The 9,477-nt window shown below is 35.5% G+C and overlaps 1 non-coding gene across 1 annotated transcript; it reads right to left on the bottom strand.

The window, feature by feature from the left end:
• Positions 1-583: 583 nt before the first annotated feature.
• On the bottom strand, positions 584-657 carry trnai-aau (transfer RNA isoleucine (anticodon AAU)). The gene has a single exon. It is a non-coding gene; the product is annotated as a tRNA-Ile (tRNA).
• Between the last annotated feature and the right edge of the window lie 8,820 nt (positions 658-9,477).

Genomic DNA, 9,477 nt, shown 5'->3' with positions numbered 1-9,477 from the left:
AGTTCTCTGACTTTGATCCTTAGTTTGTTTGGTGACTCAAACCATCCTCCTCAGTATGTGTGGGGCCAATATAGACGCACATCCTCTTCCAGGTAGATTGTTACTATTTCTAACTTTTTAATTATTGCCCAAAGAGTGGAAATGAGAAAATTCCAAATATTAAACTGTTATCTTAGCCATTTTATGATTTGTGCAGCTCAACATTTTTTTTCACATAATTACTGTATTCTTACTAGGTCTTTTCCCATATTCATGTATGACTATAAATTTAGTTACTTCATATTTAGAGCCCAGTGAATCATGAAGTCATGATTTATCACTTAAGTGTTCCTAAAAACATAAGTATAATCATATTCATATGTTATAGGCATAAGTTAGATTTTTACTCAGAATTTGTAAGGGTGCCAATGATTGTGGAATGCATATATTTTAGGGAAAAATGTTTAATGACTTTATGTATGAAAATCTAACATTTAATTATTTTCAATGGAAGACTAAGAGGAGAAATTACAAAAACTAATTTTCACAAGATATACCTTTTAAATTGATATAGGTTCTTGTACATGCAAAAGAAAAAACACTATGGCCAGTACGGGGATCGAACCCGCGACCTTGGCGTTATTAGCACCACGCTCTAACCAACTGAGCTAACCGGCCATGCTATGAATAGCTGAAAAGGACAAAATATAGACGTATGGACCCTATGTGATTGTATGCTTAAATAGTATTTTATGGCATTTTTTTTACCGCATGATACGGCTCACTTTTGTTACAGGGTTTTATTAAAATCAAAGTCTAATTGGATCTTCTAGACGCCCGGAACACAGGAGACCATTCATAAAACTGCACAAAAGTTGCATCACTATGGCTCGTTGGTCTAGGGGTATGATTCTCGCTTTGGGTGCGAGAGGTCCCGGGTTCAAATCCCGGACGAGCCCTTACTTTTTTGTCGAGTTTATAAAAGAAACTGAAGAAACGTACATGGTTGTATTTTACTTGAGTTTGCATTTTCAGACTACTCTACAAAAAAAAAAAAAACACAAATAAAACGATTTTCCACAGTCAGAAAAAAAAAAACAGCAAGAAGAAACATTACTGCTCATGCGTTGGTGGTATAGTGGTTAGCATAGCTGCCTTCCAAGCAGTTGACCCGGGTTCGATTCCCGGCCGACGCAAAGTTTCTTTTGCAATGCATTCATTTGATTTTTGATGTTATACCTGTCGCACAGAACCACCAAAGATAGGATATTCATATAATGTCCAAAAAAATGAGTTCCTGTACATCATGCAAGTTTGTGGCCTGAAAAAAAAAATAAATAAATAAAAAACCTCAAACTACTGCCTTAAGGTACAAGCCAATTCAAGCTGATCCTTTTTTTTTGAGAATAACTGCAATCAACTTGTTTCATAAGATGATCACATATCATATATACTGCAAGCAAAGTAGAAGCTGATAATCAAATGTCTCTCCCAGCTTAAAAAATACTGCCAGTTGATTTGCACTTGTCTGCAGCTTAATTCAGATAAGACAGTCATGAGGAAATGCATCTCCTAGGTACTTGGGGTGGTTCTCAATTCTTATTAGTGCATCCTCATTTCCTTTCCTCGCTTCCTTTCCTCACGTCTTAGCTCCACCCCTTCAGGATGCAAGGGAAGGACACAAGGAAAAGACGACAAAGGACGGAGGAATTGAATCAAGTGAAATGATATCCTTGCTCCCTTTAGCGTCACTTCAAAGCATCATAACTGGAGGGATCTGCCCATATGTTGTTAAAGTTTGGTTATTAAAAAAAATATAACTATTAATAAAGCAAGACGCCTCCTTAGGAAGCTTACTCACTCCTTGTTCCTCGCCTCCTCGTGGTGCAATTAGAGAATTGAAATGTTCTTCAAGATGGCTGAGTTTGATCGGTTTCCGGGTCATAGGATGGAGGACGGAGGAGTGAGGAAACGAGGAGGGGTATTGAGAAGCACCCCTGGTTTCAGGTCATGGAGTAAGTCATAAAGGAGTCGAGATATTTTAAAATTATAAATTAGATACTGTTATTGTGTTCACATTGATATCCTTACAAATTTAGAAAGGTTTCAAAACTATGACATAAATACTATTTAGCTAGGATGAATAGTATGCAATCGAAGCGATGCGTTTGTGTATTAAAAATATCCACATTTAACAAGTTATGATGTAAAATATCTAGCTTCCGCCAGTCCGCCTTCCGTATTAAAGTTGCGAAAAATGGAACTGGCATCGCGTCAGTTAAGCTTTTTCCGTAAGTTGAACAGGAAAGGTGTAGGACGTAGCGTAAGCTTTTTGAACAGTGAGAGGTGTTGCGCTTTCTTCTTAAGTTAAATACTGAAGGCAGTCTGGTGGAAGCTAGATATTTAACTTGTATATGGATTTATTTATTTTATTTTTTTCCACAGATGTATGGCTTCACTTTATAAGGCATTTATTAACCCCCGGAGCCGAGTGGAGTACATTTATGATAGATGGATGCACTTTCTTCAGCTTCATACTTGTTGATATCGCTCACTGCCATTATAAAGCTTGGATGCATTGCACCAGCTGTGCGCAAGTTACAACGTAGACTAGTTTTGACGTAAATGGGCACTAAGTTACAACTTACGCACTACTAAATATTTTTGTGTTGCACCATTAAACTTAGTTGAAGCGTAACTCTACGTATACACTAAATATTTACGTAAGCCTCCTATCAGGAGTAACGGTTGGAATAAAATAGCAGACTGACTGAACTGCATCAATAAGCTCTTGTTTTACCTGACAGACTTTTCATTCTTTACACATATATGATGCTGCTGACATTTACACTCTCTTAAATTTTAAGAGAGAGAACATCATGTGAAAAGATTACTTTGTTAGACACTCTTCAACACGAACCTGTTAAACAGCGCGCCGTTGTGTGCATCGGTCCTATCACTCCGTGTTGTGCATGTCAAATAAAATCAGTCATAATCAATAAATGTAATTTCTTATGTTTTTGTTGTTGTTTCAGTATTTATTTATTGATCCTTATTAATTTCGTTTCAAATACAGTTTCTTAATGTTATTTACATATAAAAACCATGATTATGATTAAGTAGTAGGCTATTATATTTAATGGGAACTTATTTTTACTGTTAGCTACGTGAGGCAAAATAAGTCAGAATGAAGGATAAACTGAAACTCACGGAATTTCAACAACTTCTGCTCCTGTATTTGAAGGATAACTGAAGGTAAACGTCATATTATGTGACTACGCATTAGGCTACTTTACGGAGACCTTACGAGCTACTAGCTACGTTCTGCCTTAAGAACAAATGGTGTAACCGAATAAAGTACAGAGTTAGTTACAAACTACTAAGCCACTAGTGTGGACTTTACGTTCCAATTTAAGAAAGAATTTACGAACGGCTGGTGCAACCCTACCCAGAATATTAATATATCTCTGATTGTGTTCATCAGAAAGAAGAAAGTCATATAGGCTACACCTAGAGGGTGAATAAAGCTTGTGGTAATTTTCATTTGAAAGTGAACTAATCCTTTAAATGATATAATGGCTAAAACATTGTAAAAATGAGATAAGACTACAATTGTTATGGATTAATTATTATTATATTACGCACGCTGATTAGGGCTGTCGCGATAACCGCAGAGGACTGCAAAAACCTCAGCAACCGCGATAGTTGCATGTTTTCTATTTTTTGAAAGATTATGTCCTTCTCGTTTAACACTTCATGCATGTGAACTAAATATTAAATAAGTTAATAATGATAGCATAATATGTACCATGGTTATTTGTACAGAGGTTCGTAGATTAGCACTAAACAGACAGTGAATGTGAGAGAGATCGACTGAGCGCGTGCGATTACCTGCAACTGTCCTTGAGGCCGAGACATATTCGTGAAAAACGGTTGTGTCCAAGGATAGCGAAATCTCGCAGATTCGAGAATCGGAACTAACTATTTTACATATAACAATAGCCAAACGATCTTATTGTCAGGTTTATGTTCTGTTATGTAGACCCTTATTTTGACATTGGGTGTGTCTCAATCAGTTCCCTAGCTCCCGAGCTCGTGAATCAGTATATCGTGTACACGAATTCGGGCACTGGTAAGGTCAGTAAAAGATGCTGGTTCACTACACATTGGGACACTTATGACTCTATTTCCGGCGACGTGACAACGTCCTCATTGTACAACATCACTACTGGTATTTATGAACAATAACAGAGCTGATATTATCTGACATTACTTGTAATGTTATTTAAACTACATTATGATGAATTATTTGCTTGTTACTTATACGTGCATCATTTCAGCCGTGAATAAATTATAAGTGTAGATTATGTTCATTACCTGTCTAGCGATGTATGTTTATGCTGAAATATAATAAAATAACGGTTTGTATTTTTTAAAACATCTGTCGCGTATCGTTGGCTGCGTCCGAAAACTGGAAAATGCTGCCTTCCGAGGACACATTTCAAGGTAGTAAGGCATCAAGGCACGTCCGAATCCAATGGAAGTGATCACTTCCTCTCTCATGATGAGATACCTTCCTCAGATCGATTTTTGAAGGAAGCATAGATGTATCCTTAGCTGCCTTTGATATCCCACAATCATGTGCTTTCTATTCTGTGACAGTTGAGCTAGAAAAATAAAGATGGCGTCCGAAAGTTGCGTTTGCTGCTCAGTTTGTGTATAAATGTACGATTTTGATCAACATATTTCAATTTTGATATAATTTCTATCGATAAATTACTACTGTAGTAATTAAATATTTGTTTAGTTCTCACCAAAGCTCGCACTATATTGCTGTAGATCATTAAACTGTTACGCTGCCTCAGAAGTCTGTCCGAAATCAATTTCGTGAGGTACCTTCATGCACAAATGCTGCCGTACAAGTCATTCTCTTATAAGATAGCGAGGCAGCAAGACAGCTACCTAGGTTTTCGGACGCAGCCGTTATGTGTAGTGAGCTGGCTCACGTGATTCAAGTTCCGTTAAGGGAGCATAGTGGGCATCGATGCTCCCTGGTTTTCACGGTGCATTATGGGACTTTTCAGGGAGCGAACGTTTCAGTGTCCTGGAAGAATTCTGCGATTGAGACAGCCTTTAAAATGGCCGACTCCCTGGTCAGTGCCCTGACTACTGAACTAGGGAGCTGATTGAGACACAGGGATTATCTTCTGTTCACTTCCTGTTTCAACGCTCCATTTAGTTTTGTTATTGAATATGACCTCGTTACACAGATTATATATATATATATATATATATATATATATATATATATATATATATATATATATATATATATATATATATATATTATTTTTTTTTTTTTTTCTTGGGCAAGTCAAGTCAAGTCACAAGCTATGTCAAGTCAAGTCCTGTAGTAGGTCAAGTCAAGCCCAAGTCAAGTCACCTTATTATTGTAATTTTACCTGCAGAATCTGATCTTAATAAAGTGAAAAGACAAGATATAAGTAACTGTCAGTGAATCAAAACAATTTGGATTTGCATTGTAAATACTCATGTTCAGTAAAATACATCATGGAATCAAACAAAATTGTAACTTTATAAAATTATTTATTTTTCACTTCTGCCAACAGTGTTTTAAATTTTCAACATTGAGTCCATAAAACAAATAACAGCTTAACATCCAACAGACTCCTCTCTGAACACCTCCCTCTCTCTCTCTCAAACACAGTTTACATACAACATTAAACTTTGTTACATTTCTCCTCTCTCTCTCACAACAGCTTTACTGACATGAAAGGAGCTTTTGTTGTAGTATTGTTGTTCAGAAAATGTACATTATTTGGCACTGTATTTGGCATATCACGGTTTCGATTTTAGTTTTTTGGTAAAATACAACTTAGAGACCATTTAAGCTTTGTAGGCCTATAGGCCGGTTTATGATGAAACGGTGGTGGCGGCACAGGGTCATTGGGAAACACTGGAAGAATGTTTAGCTGACAAATGTGCTAAAGTTATATCAGCTGCAGAGGCGCACCGACACTAAGTGACTTAGGTAAAGTTAGTTTTATATTCGCACATTCGGACTTCTGATAAATTCAGACTTTCCAATAAATGTGCAATAAATTAATGTTTGTGAATTTTAAGCAGCGACATGATATTGACAACCAACGATTGTCAACTTACAACATTTTTCAGTCGATCAAAATAGGCAAGTATTGTTTTAATGGCATATTTACTTGTGAATGTCCACTGAATGTCCAATGTAGTGTGATTAACAAGGCTATTGAATACGGATGTCCGAATGTGTGAATATAAAACCAACTTTACCCAAGTCACTAAGTGGGGGCCCCAGGCAAAATTCATAAATGAGGCCCTTCTAAAAGATTTTATAGTTAAAATATCTTTGTTACCTAGTGATGTAATTACACAACATATAACACAGTCAAAACACATAATAGAACAAATTGATTTTAATTTACAAAATTCATCAACAAATCTTACTAATTAAGTAATGTGAACTAAATAAATGTATTGATATTTATTTATATTAATGCGAGCTGGATAAACTACGCAGGGCTCAATCCTTAGCTCAACGCTAAGGATTTTTTCTACTGGCTCGGTCGGGCCAGTGGTTCAAATTTTTACTGGCTCCACAACAAAAAAATTAATAAAAGTAAAGGACAAGAAAATGGGCCTATAAAATAAGCATATTTATTGTTTCGGTTGCCTTTGTTACATTTAACCTAAATAAATAGGGTTATGACACCAAAAGCTACTAGATTAAATTATATTATAAATATTGTTAGACAAATAAACAGTAAGTAATAAAAGAGTAACAAATAATCACATTACGAGTAATAGCACAAATAAATATAACAGAACAAACATATAAATTAAATAAATGGTGCTTTTCAAGTTTTTCATGTAGGTTTAAACAGGAGATTTCCAGGTAACGTTACAGAAATTGTAATCTAATGTAAAACTATAGAATTATAGAATAGATTAAGATTTATTAAAGTTAATCGGTCAAGAGCAGTTACAGATGCATAAAAATGTTTTAATGTTGAAAATATAAAACGTTAAATAGCCTACTGTTATTTGAAATTATAAAAAAAAAAAAAAATAAGACACTTCAAATGTGAAATTAAACCCGCCAGTAGGTGGCAGCGATTCACTGTTAATGAGTGAATCATTGAGATTCAACCGATTCATTCAAACGGCTGAATCATTCAGGAAGTGTTGCTCAGAGACGCAAAACAATTCTGTGGACTTTGGAACTACTTTCGTTGGTGAAATACAGCGAAACAGACGATTTGGTGTCAAAAATGTAAGTCACTTGATATTAAGTTCTTGTTCATTAAACTGTACGCTGAATAAAATTAATATCACTTTTGTAATCATGATAATGTTTGGAGAAAAACGCCGCTCTTTGTTTAATCTTCATGCTTTCTTTTTCGCTTTTGCCTGCCAGACGTATATGTCCTCTTCATGTTTAATAAATTGAATTAGGCATTTTAATGTAAGTAAGCGCTGCGCCAGTTTGAATGCGGCGGCAAAAGCATAAACAGCGTAACGAGAGAGGGGTCCCGATGCAGAGATGTCGCTGCGTCACTGCGTGTTATATTGATATTAACATTTCATATAATAACAAAAACCCTTCAACCGGACCGAACGAGAGTCTCGAGGCCTGCCGCTGCTCTGAGTGAGCGAAAGGAGGCGTGTCTGTGTTCAGCTGCGGTGTACGTGAACGCGCTGTTGGAGAAGAGAGAAAGCGCTGCCGGTGTATGGATGCCTGTATGCAGTAGTTATATGCAAAGCCAAAGCGCAATGAAATAAAGCAACTTATGATATAAATTATTTAAAAATAATTTATACATTTTATATTCAAACTGAAAACATGATGTGATTTAACACTAAAGTCATTCAAGTCATCGTGTCTCAAGTCAAGTCCCGAGTCTTTAACTTCCAAGTCCGAGACAAGTCTCAAGTATTTTATTTTTTGTCAAGTCACAAGTCATAAAAATAGCGACTCGAGTCCAAGTCACCAAGTCACAAGTCCCCATGTCTGATACACACACACACACACACACACACACACACACACACACACACACACACACACACACACACACACACACACACACAGGGTGAATTGCCCTAATGTGGGACATTTTTTGCATTTCAGACTTCTGTGACATATTGCAATTTGTAGCCAAAACATTAAATTCACACACAATACCATTTTAAAAACCCCAGGATGTCTCCTAATCAAATCAAAAGATAAAATGGAGATAACACATTCATAAAAGAAATTATAGACATATTAGTGCTCTTAGTGCAAGTCGTCTAAAACAATCTGGTGTTTCCTAATGTGGGACAGTTGTATCCCTAATGTGGGACACTGAAAATTCTATGATAAAAGGCCAAAATCTATGATGATAATGATAATAATAATGATAATGATGATAATAATAATAATCATAATAATAAAAGGTCTATGAAAAGGCCAAAGTCTACGATAAAAGGCCAAAATCAATTGATTCATGCAGAATAGTAAAAATCATCTTAAGTTAGTAATTATCTTGGTTATGGATGGATTGATTGATAATTGAACATCATCAGAAAAATAATACAATATGATAGTTTTGAAGCATTTATTGTAAAGACATTAGGCAACTATTTTCATAGGCTATGCTGTGTTATATATAGAAAAGAGTTAAATGCACAGTCAGAATTCTTCACTGTTCTCTTCAACATAGGCTTATTTGAAGGCAAAATATAAAATCTTGCAACCTGCAAAAAATAAATAAAAAAAAACCTTGAACAAACTTTAGGCTAGATTTAACATTGAGTCAAAATTCATAAAAATGCTGCGAACTGCATAAATCTTTATTTGGCATAATGTTTTCTATTTTACTAAACAACAAACACACACAATCATTCTATTATTGCACAACAACACTAAAACACTGTGAATAACCATTTTTGTCCCACAAACCATGCCCCAATACACATTCTTGACTGACTAAAGTACTGTCCCACATTAGGCAATAATACTGTCCCACTTTTTGAAACCACATTTCCTAATGTGGGACACTAGGAAATTTGATAAAAATATAAAATATATAGTTTACACATACAATGTTATAGTATTTTTTGATGGACATACATTTCATAAGCACATTAGGCCAAAAGATATCATGATTTTTTTGTTTAAAATTAATTTATACTCCTTAATGTCAAGTTTGTCAAAACTCTATGTCATTGACCTTTGGGTGGCTTTCACACAAGGTCCTTCCTTTTTGATGATTGCTACAGTCTCATATATGACTGGACATTTGAGAGGCTATGTGATTTTGATCACATGGCACCACAGCTTCAGATAACCTATAGTTTCACTGACATTCATGTATTTATGCGGGACCTACAAACACTAAACCTTAGGTGTCCCACATTAGGCAGTGTCCCACTTTAGGGCAATTCACCCTATATATATTG

The sequence above is a fragment of the Chanodichthys erythropterus genome, chromosome 21 (assembly GCF_024489055.1).
Source record: "Chanodichthys erythropterus isolate Z2021 chromosome 21, ASM2448905v1, whole genome shotgun sequence".
NCBI classification, from domain to species: Eukaryota; Metazoa; Chordata; class Actinopteri; order Cypriniformes; family Xenocyprididae; genus Chanodichthys; species Chanodichthys erythropterus.
This window is presented reverse-complemented; position numbering and strand designations above follow the sequence as displayed.